Genomic DNA, 19,382 nt, shown 5'->3' on the forward strand with positions numbered 1-19,382 from the left:
TGGAAAAAGCATTGATGCAGTAATCATTAAACAATGATAACTGGGTTTGTGGGTCTCAAAAGGAAAACTGGCAGAAATGCAAATAGAAATAGATAAAAATACTACTGTATTTCATATTTACAGCATTCCACTACCAGAATGTAAGGTCATATTCTGAGAACTGAGATTTCATTGTGCTCATACTTGTTTCTCCAGTCCCTTGCATAATAGTGCATGGTCAATACATGGTTGAATTAATGAATAAATTATATAAATTAGATTTCAGTAATAAAGTAGAATTGACTGGCATGGAGTGAAAATTGGTATAACTAAAAATATTTTTGTGCATATATCAAAGAAATGTTCAACAAATAACATTTACTTGGGAACTGCTTAAAATCGTGAATCAGGTTTCCTGGGACATCTTTGTACAGGAAGTTTTCCTGAGCTAAATGAGGGGAAATTGGTATCAATTCTGGTACTATAAATATCAATTTAAGCATGTATTAACCATGCAACTTCCTTTGGACATTACTGTTTATAAAACCATCCTACAAACAGGTACTGAAGGAAAGACCCAGGATGCTAGCATCCTAAAGGCTATATTATTGAGTGTTTTCTTTAAAAAACTTGATTTCCATTTCCCTTACATTAGTTAACCTTGATTTCATAGTATCATCCTGCACAAAGTACAGGTTGCAGAATACTCAAACTGTGCTTATATAGCTATGTTTTTTAAAATAACAGTTGTTTGAAAATCTTATTTTTTTGATGCTGCTTCATCCCTCACACAGCACTTATTTCCCTTGGTTGAGCATGTGGCATGTGACAGTCCATAGCGCCTTCCTTTGCATTACTCTGTATTTCCTGCCTTTGTATGTTTTATGTAAATAATGCATTTATAAAGTCTTCCACTGATAAACAGAGGCAATTGATGCCCTTATAAAATAACAGACTAGTAATAGTGGAGAACCCTAGATCTTTGTGTATTTTTCCCACTTTTACAGTTGTCTGACCCGCAAATTATTCAACAGTTTTTAGCAAATAGCCTTATTTTCCAGAACTTTTTATTATGAGTTTTCAAATATACAGAAAGTTTTAAAAATCATAAAATTAACTGTATACCCACCTAAATTTAAAAACTAACATTTTGCCGTATTTTTTTTAATCAAACATTGGAAAGTAACTTACAGACATGACATTTCATCTCTAAATACTTAAGCATGCATCTTACAAAAATAAGGATGGTCTTTTACATAACCACAATACATTTACATATCTTTAAAAAAAAAACAGTGATTCCCTAATATCTGAAGACCTAGTCTGTGTTTAAATTTCCTCTGTTGATCCAGTCAGTTTTCACACATAGTATTTGATTATCTGTTTCATCTATCTAGAACAGTCCCCACTTTGGTTTTTCCTTTTTTTTTTTTTTTTTGAGAGGGAGTCTCACTCTGTCACCCAGGCCAGAGTGCAGTGGCGCAATCTCGGCTTACCGCAAGCTCCGCCTCCCAGGTTCACCCCATTCTCCTGCCTCAGCCTCCCGAATAGCTGGGACTACAGGCACCCGCCACCACGCCCGGCTAATTTCTTTGTATTTTTTTAGTAGAGACGGGGTTTCACTGTGTTAGCCAGGCTTGTCTCGATCTCCTGACCTCGTGATCCACCCGCCTCAGCCTCCCAAAGTACTGGGATTACAGGCGTGAACCACCGCGCCCGGACAGTTTTTCCTCTTTAAGAGAGCAGGTCAGTTGTCTTGAAAAATGTCTCATGTTCAGGATTCAACTGATTATTTACATGTGGGTTGTTCCGGTACCCCCTGTAGTTTGCATAAATTAGAAGTTAGGGCAAAAGGCTTGATTGGGTTGTTTAAACATTTTTAATGATAACACCTCACAGATGTATTTCATAGTGCATCATATCAAAAGTCTCATTAATATCAGGTTGACTCATTATCAATGGATCACTCATTTGAGGTCACCAGATCTTCCCAATATAAAGGTAGTTTTTCCTATTGCAATTAATCTGTGGACTGACACTGGCAGCACATGGATATTTTGATTGCCAACAACTTTTTACCTGGTAAAAAGTAACCAATGGTGATCGTTGCCTGAATCCATTGTCTCATCAATGTTTGCAAAATGACAATTTTCTAATTCTATCACTCTACACTTGTCGAGTGGCATTCTTGTATAACGTTCCCTCATCAACTAGGAATGCACTAGAGGCACAGTCAGCAATTATTTTACCTTAATTACCAGTGTAGGAGTTTAATTACCAGTAAAGAGTTTGATGCTTTCATCTGCAGTGATAACACATGATTCAATGTGTTAAGTCATTTATGATCATTGTTTCTGATGTTCAGATTGTCCCAAATTTGGCCAGGTGGAGCCCTTCAAGTATCTCTTATGTCCTTTTGACATTCACTCTCTAGTCTTTGGACACTTGATTGCCTTCTAACATAAGATATCTCAAGTTGACCTTGCATTTTCAATGCCCCAGGCCTGGAATGAAACCTTTTTCCAAGAATCCCTGGCTCCTTTTAATAGGTAGCTATTTAGAAACCAAGATCTGGGCACTAGGGATTATCACTGCTCCCGGAGTGTCACTGGCAATTCTTTCCAACCATTCAAGTTGGTTTTCATAAAGACAACTCTTCACTCATGCCATCAGTTACCTAATAATCTGTGTAATGAGGGATATAATTACATAACTGGGATAAACTTTCGGGTGCAAACAACTAAATCTTGTTAAGCATGCACCTAAATTGGAGAGAACACTTCCATGTTATGTACACTAGAAAGCAGCAAATTAGCTGCAAAAGGCCTGTGACAATGCCATCAGGAAATTTACAAGGGAATAGAACTTGTCAGTTAATCTGCCAAGCGGGTTAAGTAGAGGGCAATTAAGAAAGCAACTAGATGTATACCTAATACGTTGTGTTTTAACTATTATATGTCTTTATAACTTATGGTGTTTATAAGCTAATAGCCCTCCTTTCCCATCACATCTCTTAAGGCAGATTTCTGGTAAGATCTAAATATTAATCCTAAGGATCTGTTTCATGCAAATCTAAGTACTAGTTTTTCTTACTAAACCTTTATTTGGTCTCTAAAACTTTAAGGCTGTTATGTTTCATTCTTTGTCTTCTGGTGTCAGTTCACTTGCATGTGCCCGAAAATGTATTCTTACTCCTCTGTTTCTGTTCTCCCCATGGCTCTATCTTTCACAATTATTAGCCCCTTAGAACACTATAACCATTAAAAATGGCAAGCATGTGCACTACAGTGATATGTACAAATGCGTAAGTGTGTAAACAGCATCGAGCACTGCACTGTGTATGAATGGGGAAAGTGAAGCCCATGATGCTGAAATGTCATGCTTGAGGTCATATGTCATATAATGACAGAATAAGGATTGGAACCGCATAGCTCCAGCACTTAGTTGAGTTCTTCTTGTAAAATAATGTTAAATGGAAATTCTGAGTACAAAGAGTATGTACCTACAATTTTATAGAATTATGTATTTTTATGAGATTAGAGCACTGAAAGTTTTTTAAATCTGTTTTTGTCTTCTTTCCCATAGAGTTTCTTTTTTGTTGTTTTGTTTTTTGTTTTAAGGAGCAGAGAGTTTAATAGGCAAGAAGGGGCTAGAAGGAAGGGAGAAGGAAGAAAGAAGCAGCTCACCTGTACAGAGACAGGAGAGGGGGCTCCAAAGCCGAAAGAGAAGGTCCCCACCTGCCACGGATACCAGCTAGGTATATATACAGAGGCTGGAGAAGGCAGTGTTTGATTTGCATAGGGCTCAGGGGATTGGTTTGACTAGGCATGTCTTCAAATAGCCAGAGAAAGAGCTGGCCCTCCCACCCATATGCAAATATGGGGCGCCATGATGTTCTACACACGTGAGGATAGGTGGGGGTGGCCATGTTGCCAGGAACATGTGGGGCAAGGGCAAGAAGGCTGTGGGAATTGACATGTTGGGTGGACCCAGTTTCTAATGGCCTGCATTTGCATATCAAAGGTTGATGGCCTGACTGTAAGAGTCGGGGCTTTACAAGAAACTTTTCTGGAGATGCTTTAAAAAACTAAAACTTCCCAAGGACCCCTTTGCCTCTCTGCCTAAAATAATTTCTTAATAACTCCTACCACATTCCTCCCTGTGGTGATATCACACTAACTGCTGTTAGGGGGTTTTGGGTGACGACTCTTTCTGGCTACTTCCTGCTGAAAAGGGGCATCAAATGGGGAACAGCAGTGAGGGCTCCTCCTAGGGTCAACTTAGGGTCCTCAGGAGAATGGCGTGTCCATATGTGGTTCAGTTTGCAGCACCATTTGGAGTTTGCTTTGAGGCGAGAAGAAACAGTTCAAGTTATAGTACTGAGTATACAGGGTCCAAATATCAATACAAGACATATAAGCAAGAGAGGGCTTGATAAAGGGGCTGACCAATTCCATAAAGAAGATTGGAATTCATTAAAGAGGGACTGTAGCCATCCAGGGCTGAAGCCAGCATTTTCCCTGAGCCTGTTAATAATTTTGATTTCATTCTTAAGTACCTGTAGATTTTCCTCTACTAGAGGTGTTAATCATTACTAAACCCAATAAAAAGTGCTAGCAGACTCGGTGATAGTAAAACTTTCATGCTTCCTTTTTGTCAGTAACTATTATCCCTGCTATAAGGATAATAATTAAGCAAAATACAACAGCAATGGAAACTCTGTCCAATATTTCAGTTAGAAGGTGCTACCATGTATAACCCTCTTGCAAATAGCAGAGTGAGTATAGCAACTTCCACAAGTGTGATGTAGTAGATAATTTCCATGTAAAATTTTACTTGCCAAGATACAGAATTTTCCTTTGGTGGTCTATGAAGCCTTGGTTTTATTTTCCCAAACAAAAAAAAAACCTGAGTTAATGGGCATCATACTCACTTTCATTAACTGGCAGAATTTGCAGGATAACTGCCCAGAACTAGCATATTGATTCAGATTTTTACATTACCCATCCCTTTTTATTTCTTCCAAACTGTAGGGGATTACCACTTGATTCACAGGAATAAGCAGGGTTAGTATAATATGTAGGCAAAAAGCTTAAAAACAATTGATGAGACTAGGATTTAATGAGAAATGTATGGCAAGTTTTGGAGAAATGTATGATAAGCTTTGGAGCACAGTTTTTCTCTCCAGTCCTCATTTTTGATAAAAACAAATTATGATAGGCCCGTGTGTGTTGTCCGTAGAATAAACTTTAGTCCTATACATGGCCTCATTGTTTGCATAAAGTGCAGCAAGAAAGGTTATTTCTACACAGGCCTTTTGGATTGGCTTCGATGAAACTGTTCTACAAGGAATCTCAGATAAGACCTTTTAAAGCCAAGCCCAGCCATGGGTTTGTATCCTCAAATACCTGTGAGTTGGGTGATCCTCTCCTCTTGAGGCCCCAAGATAAACTCGGAGCTCCCAGACCTGTTAGAAAGTGACACTCTTTACTGACCACAGGTTAGGAATCTTGTGCGGGGACTGTGCAGACAAGGTATGAGGCCAGTTCTCCCCAAGGGGCTTTTATTTGCTCTGCATGTCAAGCTTGATTCCTTAAAAGGAAACACACCCTCAAGCCTTGGTTAAAATAACCAGTTTTTCCAATGTGTCCTGTTGACAAAGAAAAATGGATTCTTATTGCACTGATGCAAAGAGCTATATTGCCGTAAGTTAAGAGTACAGCTAGTCTCCAAATTCTAGAGGAACCAGGCAGAGACAAATAAATATGCTCCAAATTTTGTTCACAGGAGTATACCTTACTCAATTATTAAAGGCCATAAATAGTTTAAAACTTTTCTTGACTCTGAAAAACAAAACAAGGATCAGCAATATTCCAAGCAAAGTTAAAAAGTCTGCTTTAACTTTCTGAGTGCAGTCCATTTACTTAACTCTTGTTTTGCTTGATATTTATGAACATATTAGTTCTTTATGAGTCCCATACATTCTCTATCCCAATGTTACAATCTTTAAAGCTATTAAAAACCTGCATTTGAGAACACCTGTTAAACTCCTTAATAGAGCTTGATTATAAACCATTTTTTGAAAAGGAACAAAGCAGGACAACAATTGTCTGTGAATGACAAATTTTTCAGGATAGTTAAAAACATGACTGACAAAGAAGTTTATTTATCTTCGTGGTTTACAATAACTTTACCCTTAATTATGATTGATAGCATATACTTAGACATTAGAATCTTAGAAATCCCATACAATTCTGAAACATATATTAGTATTATTCACCAAACTATAACTTAAATAAGATTGGACATCATTTTGGCAATCTCATGTGACTAAACATGTCAAATAATCCTGTTTACCTCTTTTCTGAATGTTTCAGGGGCCCTCTGAACCATTCAAAAAACTAGGTATCAGGAAGGACAATTTCCAGATTGCCATAAATTATTTTGCCAAAATGATGACTCAAAAGGCAAAATCCTTTCATTAGCCTTTATTATGAAATGAAAATCTTGTTCAAAGCAAAATTTTACCCTTGCATTAGTTTATTAATGTTAACCCCAATTCGTTTACATGAAACCTTATAGATTATTCCATCAAATCCTAACCAATTTGACCATGAGGCGAAATCGTTTTGTTTTGTTTTTTTTTTTTTTGAGATGGAGTTTCATTCTTGTTGCACAGGCTAGAGTGCAAGGGCATGATCTCAGCTCACTGCAACCTCCGCCTCCCAGGTTCAAGCGATTCTCCTGCCTCAGCCTCCCAAGTAGCTGGGATTACAGGCATGTGCCACCATCCCTGGCTAATTTTGTATTTTTAGTAGAAACAGGGCTTCTCCATGTTTGTCAGCCTGGTCTCGAACTCCCGACCTCAGGTGATCTGCCCGCCTCGGCCTCCCAAAGTGCTGGGGTTACAGGTGTGAGCCACCGCACCCGGCCAAGGTGAAATCTTTACAAACCTTTTATAACCCTTTTACTAAGGGGCAGATTAGTGTCTTAAGACCTCCTTGCTATGCTTTTATTTTAATGCTTAATTTATGAAAAGACCATATAGATACTATGGGAGAGGATGGTGTAGTGCTTCTACCATGCATTGCATTGCAAGGCAGCCCAAAGCCAATTGGCTTATTTTGTAATTAGCCCATCCCTGATGGGAGTCTCATCTCCCAGTGCAGGGTGAGGATGTTTCCTTATCTTCCAGGTGGCCAAGAGCATCCCTGATTTATAACTATTAGCCAGCCCTTACAGTGTATTTTCTACTTGATTATTACACACCAAAGCTTTCTTGTAAAAATGCGAAGTAATTTCTGATACCCCCAAAACTCAAAACCATCAGATAACACAGTGCAAAACAGAACAGAGCCTTTGATTTTGAGAGGGAACTATTTGCTTTTAATTCCTGGGGTTTCATGAGGAAAACAGAGGGTTTTTTCCCAAAACGGGGTCTGTGGCGCCTCCTCTGTGTTTCCTGAGGAGTCCCATGCTACCAGAAGTTATCTTAGGGCCTTTTATACATGCATTAAGAGTAGTAAGACAAAAAATGGAGAAAAATAATTCAGTCGGCTGAGATGAGCCTTTTTCCAGAAAAACAAGATTCAAGAAAAAACATAAAGGCCTTTTAATATACCTATAACTTGATTTTCCACTTTTAATTAAGCTGAGCACTCTTTAAGAAAATTCTTTTAAATCCTTTGTCACTTGAACTTAGCCATGCCAAGCAGTTAAGATTTTTGGCTTTTGAACTTTACAATAAGTAACCTCACAGGTAAAACTAAAGAGCTTTAATTAGGTTATGACTTAACCAGGAGTGTAAAAGGTATTTTTAAAGGAGTGACAGGCAGTTTTTTTTTTTTTTTTCCTGAGACAGAGTCTCGCTCTGTCACCCAGGCTGGAGTGCAGTGGCATGATCTTGGCTCACTGCAACCTCTGCCTCCTGGGTTCAAGCAAGTCCTCTGCCTCAGCTTCCCGAGTAGCCAGGACTACAGGTGCATGCCACCACGCCTGGCTAATTTTTGTTTTTTTAATAGAGACAGGGTTTCGTCATGTTGATTAGGCTGGTCTTGAACTCCTGACCTCGTGATCCACCCGGACAGGCAGCTTTTGAAACTGTCACTGCAAAATTGTGACTGAGACAGTGGAAGAGATCTCACCCAAACAACTCCATTTTGTTTCCAGCCCCCAAACTGTCCTTGCCCATCCCCGGGCACAGGCTGAACCAACTTTGGGAGGAGCTTGGTTTACAGTTTATAGTCTAAAACAAAGAAGATAGCAGCTGCTTCTCAAGATATACTTCCCTTTTGCCTGGGGACCAGACCAAGAAACTAGCTACAGGATTAGAAACCATGGCCCAAGAGCCATGCAATTGGAGGCTACAAGATTTTGACCCTCACTAAACGGCTGTTATGATCAGTGCTTAAGATGTTTTGTAAACCCTGCCCTTGGTGGATCAGCTGACGCAGCCCAGACTGACAAACTGGCTTATCTGATTTCGCACAAGAAGACAGCCACCATTGTAAAATGGCGGAGACAAAAACAAAGTATTGCCACACGGTTACAGATTATGTTCCCATGACATGAAACAAGATGGAGGCCTGTAGCCAAGTTTGCCACTGGATACTTTGCTGGGCTGGTTTGAACAGCAGGCTTATGGGGTTCTGGGCCTGCATCCTGACCTAAGATACCTTTTCTTTAACAGAACCATACAGAAAGACATACAAAGAAGAGCAGATTGTTTACAGCTTAAGACCAACCTCACAAATCCTTTTTCATTAACTATAAATTTAAAGAAAACATAAACAACGATCTTTATTATCCCTTTTGCCGGTTTCCACAGGAAGAGAGAAGCCAAAAGCCTGACTGGTAAGAAATTTTTACCCTTTTGCCAGCATATCAGGCTTCTGGGCTGGGTTTCCTTCCCCCTAGCTCAACTCTATGCCAAACATTTTAAGGTTTGGAAAATTAACCTTTTCCATGTTGGAAGAACATTATAAAAGAGAAGCCATTTTAAACTGCAAGACAAGGAAAAACACCACAGAAAGGAGTTCCAGTTAGGGTTGTCAGGAGGTATTGCCTCTTTTCCTATTGGGAATGGTGTTTTCCCTTTGCCTTCCCTATTTTTTTCTTTTCCCTTTTGGCCTCTATAGGAGACATTACTTATCTCCAAAATTTTCTCCTGCTTGCAGAGCTGCTTATTTTACGTACAGTAAGGGTTTGACTTAGCAGCAACATAACATCCCTTCATGAGAGGTTAAATACCTGAGTTAAATTTTGGAAAGCTTCTATATACTTATTAAGGTCATCAGAAAACCAGCCTAAGTCTCCCTTTACTTGCCAAAGGTCCTGCAATGAGAAGGGAACTTGAAGGGGCCCCAAATAAGGGGGACCCTCAGATGACTTCCCTGAAAGTTACTTTTTTAATTTTGGGGAACTGTTTTCCCTGGGCCTGCCTGATATGACTGCAAAAGAAAATAATCCACTTTTTCTTCAAAGTTTCAAGGTCAAAAGAGTCCCAGTGCTTCAAAATACACTCAAGAGGAGTGCATGTTGAAGACGGTCTGTTACCCATCTAGAAAGAGAAGTGAGAATAAAAGCGTCCTTTTAGTCTCCTTCCTTTTGGTATGAAATCCAGGATGGAGAAGAAAGCAGTAGGAGGCGTCCCCCAACTATTTTCTCTCCTTTGTTCCTGGATTCCCAGCACTCATTTGAATGTTCCACCCATGACTGCAGGTGTGACCCTCCAAGCCATGGCACCAGAGGATCTGAGTTTGGGGCCATAGTCACGCTGTTCCCAAGCAATCAGTTATCTGCCTTTTATTTACCTTTGACCTCCTAGACTTGGGTGGCCTGTGTGCCTCCCAAAAAATGGATTTGAAGAAAAACCATGTAATTGGGAAGAGACCCTTTAAGGGAGGGGATGTGATAGATTGAACTCTATATCCTGCCATTATAGCCCATGCTAAAGCATTTACCCATAGAAGAATGGTTCCGGTTGACTTCTGAACTTAAAATCCCCTTACTAATTAAGCACCGTCTTAGTAGGAGCCAGAATAGATGGCTTAAAGGAACATAGGAACTGAATGGCCGTTTTCCTGCCAGTGGGACAATATTGAGACTAAAATTTGGCCGTGGAAGACATCCTACTCCTAACTGTTAAAAGCAGAAACTTCCCATTCTTAGAAGAGGCCTACAGCCTGATTTCTACTAGGTGGCTTAGAAATTACATGTGCTTGCCAGAGAAAACGTAGAGAGAGAGACACTTATTGAGTTACTGCCTGCCGTGATTCACGATCTTTTCTAACAGACAGAATCCTGCACATTAGACACACAGAGAGACCACAGATAGAAAGAAAGTTTTGGCGACAGGGTAGCTGGAAGAGAGCCTTGAGACTAAAGAACAGATTTAAAGTTGAAATCCGCTCCATACTCACCAGTCTCATGATTGAATTTCCTTTCCCGGCCAATGCACCAAAATGATACGGCTCCGATGAGGGGAGGAACACCAGGGTTCTTGGTCCTCATGCTGGTTTAGATAAAACAACATGGACATATGTGGAGTGGTTTTAAGGGGCAGATAGTTTAATAGGCAAGAAGAGGAAAGAAAGAAGGGAGAAGGAAGAAATAAGCACCTCCCTTGTACAGAGACGGGGGTGGTGGGAGGCTCCAAAGCCAAAAGAGGTCCCCCTCCCATACAGTTTCTTAAATTCAAATGTTTAAATGAGAACATCTCAATTCAGGATGCACCTCCTCCTACCAATTTTTCACTCAGATCTATCCCAAGTTTCAAAGCCATATAGTCAGTGATCACCCAAAACTATCTCATAAGTACTTTATGTGGTTTAACCTAAAACTAAATTGTTTTCATCCCCAAACCTCTTCTTTCTAAATTCATTATAACTTTGACAGGGGAGCTAGGAGCCACTCTCTTATTCACCAATAATCATCTTAGTCCTATTGGTCTTACAAGAAAGTTGGCTGTTTCATGCCTACAAGAGTAGAGGTTTTTTCTTGAAGAACAATTTTGGGCCATATCAAAATAAGATCTGCATCCAGAAGTTGAAAAGTAATGATCTCCACTGTAAACTGATTTTAAACTATACCTGGAATATTCATGCTGAGCACTATATTTTACATTAGAGTCATCCCTCAGTATTGGTTCCAGGATTGGTTCTAGGACTCCCATGGATACCAAAATCCTTGGATGCTCAAGTAGCTGATATAAAAATGGCATAGTATTTGCAAATAACTGATGTACATTCTCCCAAATACTTTAAATCATCTCTAGATTACTTATAATACCTAATACAATGTAAATACCATGTAGATAGTTTTACATTTTTTATTGCATTATTTTGAGGGTTTTCTGCTCAATATTTCCAATCTGTGGTTGGGTGAAATGCAGAACATGGCCAGGTACCATGGCTCACGCTTGTAATCCCAGCACTTTGGAAGGCCGAGGTGGGCGGATCACGAGGTCAGGAGATCGAGACCATCCTGGCCAACATGGTGAAACCCCGTCTCTACTAAAATACAAAAAATTAGCCGGACATGGTGGCACACGTGCCTGTAGTGCTAGCTACTCGGAAGGCCGAGGCAGGGGAATTGCTTGAACTCGGGAGGCGGAGGTTGCAGTGAGCCAAGATCATGCCACTGCACTCCATCCTGGCAACAGAGCAAGACTCCGTCTCAAAAAAAAAAAAAAAAAAAAAAAAAGCAGAACATTTGCATACCAAGGGACAAGAGCCAACTCTATAATACCTTACCCTAGGGTCCTGGGAAGTCCCACCTGCTAAGGAGACTCTAATACCACTAAAATAGAGGTGATCAAGGATGCTGAGAAGGCCAATTTCTGGTCCTGCCCTTTCTCGAACCAAAAGAAAGCAGTAATGGAAAAGATTCACTTAAGAACCAGAAAGGGGGCGGGTGTGGTGGCTCATGCCTGTAATCCCAGCACTTTTGAAGGCCAAGGCGGGTGGATCACCTGAAGTCAGAAGTTCAAGACCAGCCTGGCCAAAATGGCGAAACCCATCTCTACTAAAAATACAAAAATTAGCCGGGCACAGTGGAACGCACCTGTAGTCCCAGCTACTCAGGAGGCTGAGGCAGGAGAATCACTTGAACCCGGGAGGAGGAGGTTGCAGTGAGCTGAGATCACGCCACCGCACTCCAGCCTGGGGTGACACAGTGAGACTCCGTCTCAAAAAAATAAAAATAAAAATAAAAACCAGAAAGGCACTAAGAGATGCATAATAGGCAAGTAGGCACTCAATAAATATTAACTGAATGTGGTATTCTAATATGCACTGTGCAAAGTGCTGGCAAGATACAGTAGTTCAGAGAAGTGCCAAGTATTCAAAAAAGATAGATTTGCACTTTCTAGAATAAAGAAAGATGTCAACCATACTTTTTTTCTTTACTGCAACATTTGTATTTGCAGAGTGCTTTGTAATTACAAAGCATTTATATATTTTCACATTAATTTAATCTGTATGTGTTAGACTGCAGACTGGAAAGGGACTGACCCAGGTACCACCTCTCTTCTAGGACCCAGAATATCCATCATAGATGAAACTTAACTTTAAAATGATTGTGTAGTGGAAGAATGAAAAGTATTCATCTTGCAACCAGGATGAATACTTATCTCAACTCAGGATGCACCTCTCCCTGGAAAGGTGCATCCTGAGTTGAGATGTGCCTAGAAACCAGAGAAGAGAGATGGCCCAAACCTACCTGAGACCTAGCTGCAGAGCATGGTGGCCGTTTCTTCCCCTGCCTCTCAGAACCAGCAGGACTGTAAGCCAGGAGTTCAAGACTGCAGTGCACTAGATCCGGCCTGTGAATAGTCACTGCACTCAGCCCGGGCAACATAGCAAGACCACATCTCTAGAAAGAGAGAGGGAGAGAACGATAAAAAAGAAAGAAAGACTATAAAGAGCTGGGAAGGGAAAGAAGCCAGTTTATCAGACCCACCTTGACAAAATTCCCACCAATCAGTGGGCACTATATACCCTGCGATTCCCAAAGGAGAGGTCAAATGAGAGTCTAGTAGTATTCCTACTCACTCCCAGATCTAGAAAAGCAGGCCATGAACTGTTATTTTGGCCAGCACCTCTCTCCCTGAATTCCCAGACCTAGGTGGAGACTGCTCTCTTTCTCTACCAAGAATTGGCAAACTACTGCTAGCTGGCGGCCCAAGCTAGCACGCGCACACACACACATTTTTACATTTTTAAATGGTTAAAAAAAATATTTCGTGACACGTGAAAATTACAGTGAAATTCAAATTTCAGTGAAGTTTTTTTTGAAACACAGCCACACCTATTTGCTTACTGTCCAAGGCTGATTTTGTGCTACAACAGCAGAACTTTCAACCATAAGGAGATCGCAAAGCCTAAAATGTGTACTATCTGGCCCTTTATAGAAGTTCACCAACTGCTTCTACACCATGGGGTGGGGTCTAGGTCTATTTACTAAGCCAAACAACCATCCAGGCAAAGAAATAAAAGAAGCAACACTCCTGGGGGGTAAAGTGGGGGAGTGTCAGAAAATAAAGTCAATTAGGAGAGCTTTGAAGCAGGGAAATGGAGTATAGAGGCACAACGCCAGAAGTCCAGGTTCAGAGAATAATCATTCAACCCGGCTCAGGAAGCAGGTGGACAATGCTGCTTAGAGCAAGGACGCCCTCTGTCGACATTTCCTTGATTGTGCGCCTATAACCTTATAAAATCAGGGTGGAAGCATTCGAACGTAGAGCCTGCGGGAGGAGTTAAGTGGGCGGGTTGAAGAGGAGCGGTCTCTCTTTCTGGAGTGGCTGGTGTTCCTGTACTCTTTCGCCAAAGTCTTCCCAAAGGAAACTTGGGTTCCAGTTCGCACTAACAAGACACGCAACTCGCACTAACAGACGTGTATCCCTTTCCTCTCCCTAACTTCAGTCTTCAGTCCCTTACTCAGATAAGTTTGCAGAGAGGACAGCTTCTCCGAAGTGAGTCCCCTTTTCGTTGTTTTTTTTTTCGAGACGGAACCTCGCTCTGTCACCCAGGCTGGAGTGCAGTAGCGCAATCTCGGGTCACTGCAACCTTTGCCTCCCGGCTTCAAGCGATTCTTCTGCCTCAGCCTCCCGAGTAGCTGGGACTACAGGCGCGCGCCACCACGCCCAGCTAATTTTTGTATTTTTAGTAGAGAGGGGGTTTCACTATATTGGCCACCCTTTTTTTTCCTTTTCTTTTTGTTTTTTTGTTTGTTTGTTTGTTTGAGACGTAGTCTCGCTTTGTCGCCATGCTGGAGTGCAGTGGCGCGATGTCGGCTCACTGCAACCTCTGCCTCCTCGGTTCAAGCGATTATCCTGCCACAGCCTCCCGAGTAGCCGGGACTACAGGCGCCCGCCATCATGCCCAGCTAATTTTTTTATTTTTAGTAAAGACGAGGTTTCACCATATTAGCCAGGCTGGTCTCTTATCTCCTAACCTCGTGATCCGCCCGCCTCGGCCTCCCAAAGTGCTGGGATTACAGACGTGAGCCACTGTGCCTAGCCCACCATTGGCCACCCTATTCATTATTAACTGAGATTCGTAACTGCACCCCAGCTCGACTTCCTCCCGACTCCGAGAGGCGGCGAGTCCACCCACTGGCGCGGTAACTCCCCTTGCTCGCCCCGGGAATTGGCCCGCAGTTTGGCTGAGACGGGTGGGACACCCAAGGGACCAATACCACCTTCCGTAAGATGGGATTCGAACCTAAAACTCGTTCCTAACGGCCTAGGTGCAAGAGCTACCCCTCCCCGAACTACGACTTCCTCAGGTTTCAGAGCGGACAGCTCCACGGCCCAGAAAGAGACGCAGGGAGGAGCCCAGCTTCCGCCTCGAAAGGGACTCTGGGACACTGGGCGGGCCCAGGAACGCAGTGTTCTTGGGAAATGTGGTCCACAGCCTCCGCTGCGCAGGCGCCGTGGCCCTGCTCCACGCGCGCTCGGCTGAAGACCCCTATCCCCGAGAGCGCGCACGCACCCTGCCGGGGTACGAGAAGGCGTGGCGGATGCTGAGGCAGGCCCTACCGGTCTCGGTGGCGGTGTTGTGGTGAAGGCGGCCGGGTTTATTTAAGGCTGACTACGAATTTAAGTGGGAGAGACATGCAGTTTGTAAGATCTTCCCACCCCAAGGGGGAGATCGGCAGCGGAATGTGTCGCGCGCTGCCTTGGGTGCGCACCCACACACTGGCAATAATAAATGCTTGCTTTATTCCTTTATTTAACATCTTTCAAATTAATAATTTGTTCCCTAGGATACTCAAACTGACCAATGAGGTTTTGTTTATTTAGTTGTTTATTTGCTTGCTTCTTAAGTGTTGTTATATAACAAATTCATGTGACGTGTGTTTCAAATCCTTGTAGTTATTATTCCTATTGATACTCAAATTGTTCCGTCTTTGACCTGTGGAAGCCTTTTTAGGTTGATTCCTGAGGCCTTTAACATCACCCTAGTTGTCAATACTTCTTTGTTTTCTGAAATGATAAGGTATACCAGGTTCAACTGGCACACTTCTTTCCCCATACCTAGATTTAATGATTTCTTCAGGAGGCCCTGGTTCCTTTTGGTGGGAGATGGTATTTACAAACCACAATCTAGGTGCAAGGGCTACTCATCACTGTTGAATAGTGATGTGTCTAGACCTCTCCCAAATAGAGCTACAGTTCAAACCGATACTCCCAATTCAAATTCAAACAACAGGATTTTTACTTAACCTCATCAGTCTTATATCTGTATCTCTATTCTCCAATGTTGGAAACCCAAATATTATCAGTTATGCCAATATAATTACTCATTTACTTTATCAAACAATACACACATTTTTAAAAATTTCAGAACAATTATAATAGTACCACCACCATTATTATGGAAAAGTTCAAGATTTTTTAAAAATTATTTTTGTCCTTAGAGTATACCCTACTAGAGATGTACAGTCAAGTCAATGAAACTTAAAGTAACTTGGAATAATTTTTCTCTGGGTGTTATAACACCAACTCCACAGTGTAGTAGACCATATGATGGCCCCCAGAGATATCCAGGTCCTAATCCTTAGAACTTGTGAATGTTACTTTATAATGTCAGAATGGATTTTAGGTGTGCATAATTAGGGATCTTGAGATGGGGAGGTTATCCTGTTTTTCCTGGGGAGCTCTGTATGAAATTACAAATGCCTTATAAGAGACAGGCAGAAGAAAATTTAACAGGGGAGAAGATGATAATGTGACCACAGAGGCACATATTGGAGTGATGCAGTCATTAACCAAGAAATGCCAGTAATCAGAAACCGGAAGAGGCAAGGAATGGATTTTACCCTAGAGCCTTTGGAGGGAGCACGGCCCTGACAACGTTTTGATTTTGGCCCAGTGAAACTGATTGCAGATTTCTTGCCTCCCAAACTGAGAAAGTGTTCCAAGACACCAAGTTTGTGGTGCTTTGTACAGTGGCCACAAGAAACTAATACACACAAGTTCCTTTGTTTCATTGTACTTTCAAGGTTTATGGATTGTTTTTTCCTTAATATATTTTGGTTTTAAAACTAGGAAAAGTTTTTTATGCTATCAAAGTAGAATCCACAAAACAAAGTACATTAGAGAAACCCAACTTCTATTCCTATGCCCTCTACCCAGTTCATTCCCTCTCCTGTAGCTAATCACTTTTAAATTTTATGGTTTATTCTTCCACTTTTTAGCATAAACAAATGTGTACATATATATTTCTATCCCTTCCATTCTCTCTTAAACTGTAGCATACTATTCACGCATCCATCCATCTTGTTTTTCCCACATAAAAATAAATCCTAAGGATCACAGAGATATTTCTCATTCCTTTTTACAGTTGCATATTACCATATTGTTTGGTTGTTCTACAGTGTATCCAAGCAGTCCTTTAATGACAAACATTTGGAGAATTTCCAAAAGGTGGAAAATAAGGAGAGAGAAAGAAACATAGATAAGGTGGGACAAATAGAAAACAAATAGCAAGAAGGTAGACTTAAACCCAAACACATTTGTAATTACATTAAACATAAATGGATAAATAAGAGAAGATCAAAGACTGTCAGACTGAATTTTTTAAAACTTACTTTGTTTATAAAAGATGCACTGTAAATTTCAGGGCACAAAAAGTAGAAAGTGAAAGCCTGGAGAAAAGGTATACCACACTAACCCTAATCGAAAGTTAATGTTGCTATATTAATATCACGCAAAAGACATTTTAAGGCAAGAAGTATTACTAGAAATGAAGAATAATATAATGATACAAGCATTAATCCACTAGATAATCATAACTGCACCTTTAAAATGTACCCAATAACTTAATCTCAAAATATATAAAGCAGAAACTGTCAGAATTGAAAGGAAAAGTAAATCCTGAATCATAATATGATAACATACCTCTGTCAGTAACTGGTAAAATAAACAGATTTAAAAAATCAGTAAAAGTATACACAGTTTAAAGAATGTGATTAGGGCACGCATGGTGGCTCACATCTGTAATCCCAGCACTTTGGGAGGCCAAGGTGGGAGGGTCCCTTGAGGCCAGGAGTTCATGACCAGCCTGGGTAACACAGCAAGACCCCATATCTACAAAAAAAAATAGAAAAATAAAAATTAGCTGAGTATGCAGGCCTACACTTGTAGTCCTAGCTACTTGAAAGGCTGAGGCAGGAGAATCCCTTGAGCCAGGAGTTTGAGGCTGCAGTGAGCCATGATCACACCACTGCACTCCAGCCTGGGTCTTGCACAGGGTCTTGCTCTATTGCCGAGGCTAGAGGGCAGTGGCACGATCTCGGCTCACTGCAAACTCCACCTCCTGGGTTTGAGCAATTCTTCTGCCTCAGCCTCCAGAGTAACTGAGACTACAGGTGCCCGCCACCACACACAGCTAATTTTTGTATTTTTATTAGAGATGGGTTTCCATATTGGCCAGGCTGGTCTCAATCTCCTGACCTCATGATCTGCCCGCCTTGGCCTCCCAAAGTACTGGGATTATAGGCGTGAGCCACCTCTCCCGGCCCAGTCATGGGTTCTTAGTTTCTGTTTCTGGTTGGGCCAGTAAAGCCCCTTCCTCATTCTTTTCCGCTTATCACTAGAGACAGAAACTAAAAACCATGGCTTCAGGCTGCTAAAAGCCTAAAACAAAATAAAACAAACAGAACAACACAACAACAAAATCAAATGGGTTGGACAAGCTTGCCAGATGTCCTCAGAATGCAGCACTCTTTTTGTTTGTTTGTTTTTTGAGATGGAGTCTTGCTCTGTCGCCCAGGCTGGAGTGCAGTGGCGCAATCTCAGCTCACTGCAACCTCCACCTCCCGGATTCAAGCGATTCTCCTGCCTCAGCCTCCCCAGTAGCTGGGACTACAGGTTCATGCCACCACGCCCAGCTAATTTTTTGTATTTTTAGTAGAGACAGGGTTTCACCATGTTTCAATCTCCTGACCTCATGATCCGCCCACCTCGGCCTCCCAAAGTGTTGTGATTACAGGCGTGAGCCACTGCGCCCGGCCGGAATGCAGCACTCTTTACTTGGAGATAATGCCAATGAACAGGCTTAGGTTGAAGGATTATAATGGTCATGTAAAATCGATAATGCCTATAGCCCCTACCTTTAGTGAGTACGTAGGCACGTCCCAAGTTTAGTCATAGCTCCTTGTAGTTTCTTTTTATTTTTGAGACAGAGTCTTGCTCTGTTGCCCAGGCTGGAGTGCAGTGGCATGATCTCGGCTCACTGCAACTTCCATCTCCCAGGTTCAAGCGATTCAACTGCCTCAGCCTCCGGAGTAGCTGGGACTACAGGCTCACGCCACCACACCCGGCTATATTGTTGTATTTTTAGTAGAAATGGAGTTTCACCATGTTGCCCAGCCTGGTCTCGAACTCCTGACCTCAGGTGATCCGCCTTGGTCTCCCAAAGTGCTGGGATTACAGGTGTGAGCCACTGCGCCTGGCTTCCTTGAAGTTTCTTACAAGTAGAAGCACTAACAAAGGACGATGCATTCCTCCTCCTGCTTCCTGAGGATGCCCTACTCTGTAACAGGGTAGTTTCCAATAAACTTGCTTCTTTCACCGTGCTCTGTGATTCACTCTGAATTCTTTCCTACGTGAAATCCAAGAACCTGCTCTTGGGGTCTGGATCGGGACCCTCTTTTCTGGCAACAGGAACATGTGCACTCAGGACAGAGCTCTCCCAGGGGTAAAAGGATTTGAACATTATGAGTTCTCGAGCAAGTAGCTGACGTACTGGTGGTGGTGAGAGGAGATGTCTGGGGTGAATGTTCCAGAGGTAGAGGTGCTGGTGCTGGTGAGGCATGGGGATGCCAGTGTGTGTGGGGAGGGGGGGGCGGGGGGTGGAGATAAGAGGTTCAAAGAACAGCAGGGTAAGTGGAACTAT

General features: G+C 41.9%; 1 long non-coding RNA gene across 2 annotated transcripts; it reads right to left on the bottom strand.

The window, feature by feature from the left end:
• Positions 1-1,029: 1,029 nt before the first annotated feature.
• LOC134808959 (uncharacterized) lies at positions 1,030-14,865 on the bottom strand. Of its 2 annotated transcripts, none has more exons than XR_010153256.1 (4): positions 14,703-14,865; positions 12,700-12,852; positions 10,401-10,492; positions 1,030-4,323 (listed from the first exon to the last, which is right to left on the bottom strand). It is a non-coding gene; the product is annotated as an uncharacterized LOC134808959 (long non-coding RNA). The 2 variants fall into 2 exon arrangements; XR_010153255.1 differs by having other exon boundaries at positions 13,917-14,835.
• Between the last annotated feature and the right edge of the window lie 4,517 nt (positions 14,866-19,382).

The sequence above is a fragment of the Pan troglodytes genome, chromosome 19 (assembly GCF_028858775.2).
Source record: "Pan troglodytes isolate AG18354 chromosome 19, NHGRI_mPanTro3-v2.0_pri, whole genome shotgun sequence".
NCBI classification, from domain to species: domain Eukaryota; kingdom Metazoa; phylum Chordata; class Mammalia; order Primates; family Hominidae; genus Pan; species Pan troglodytes.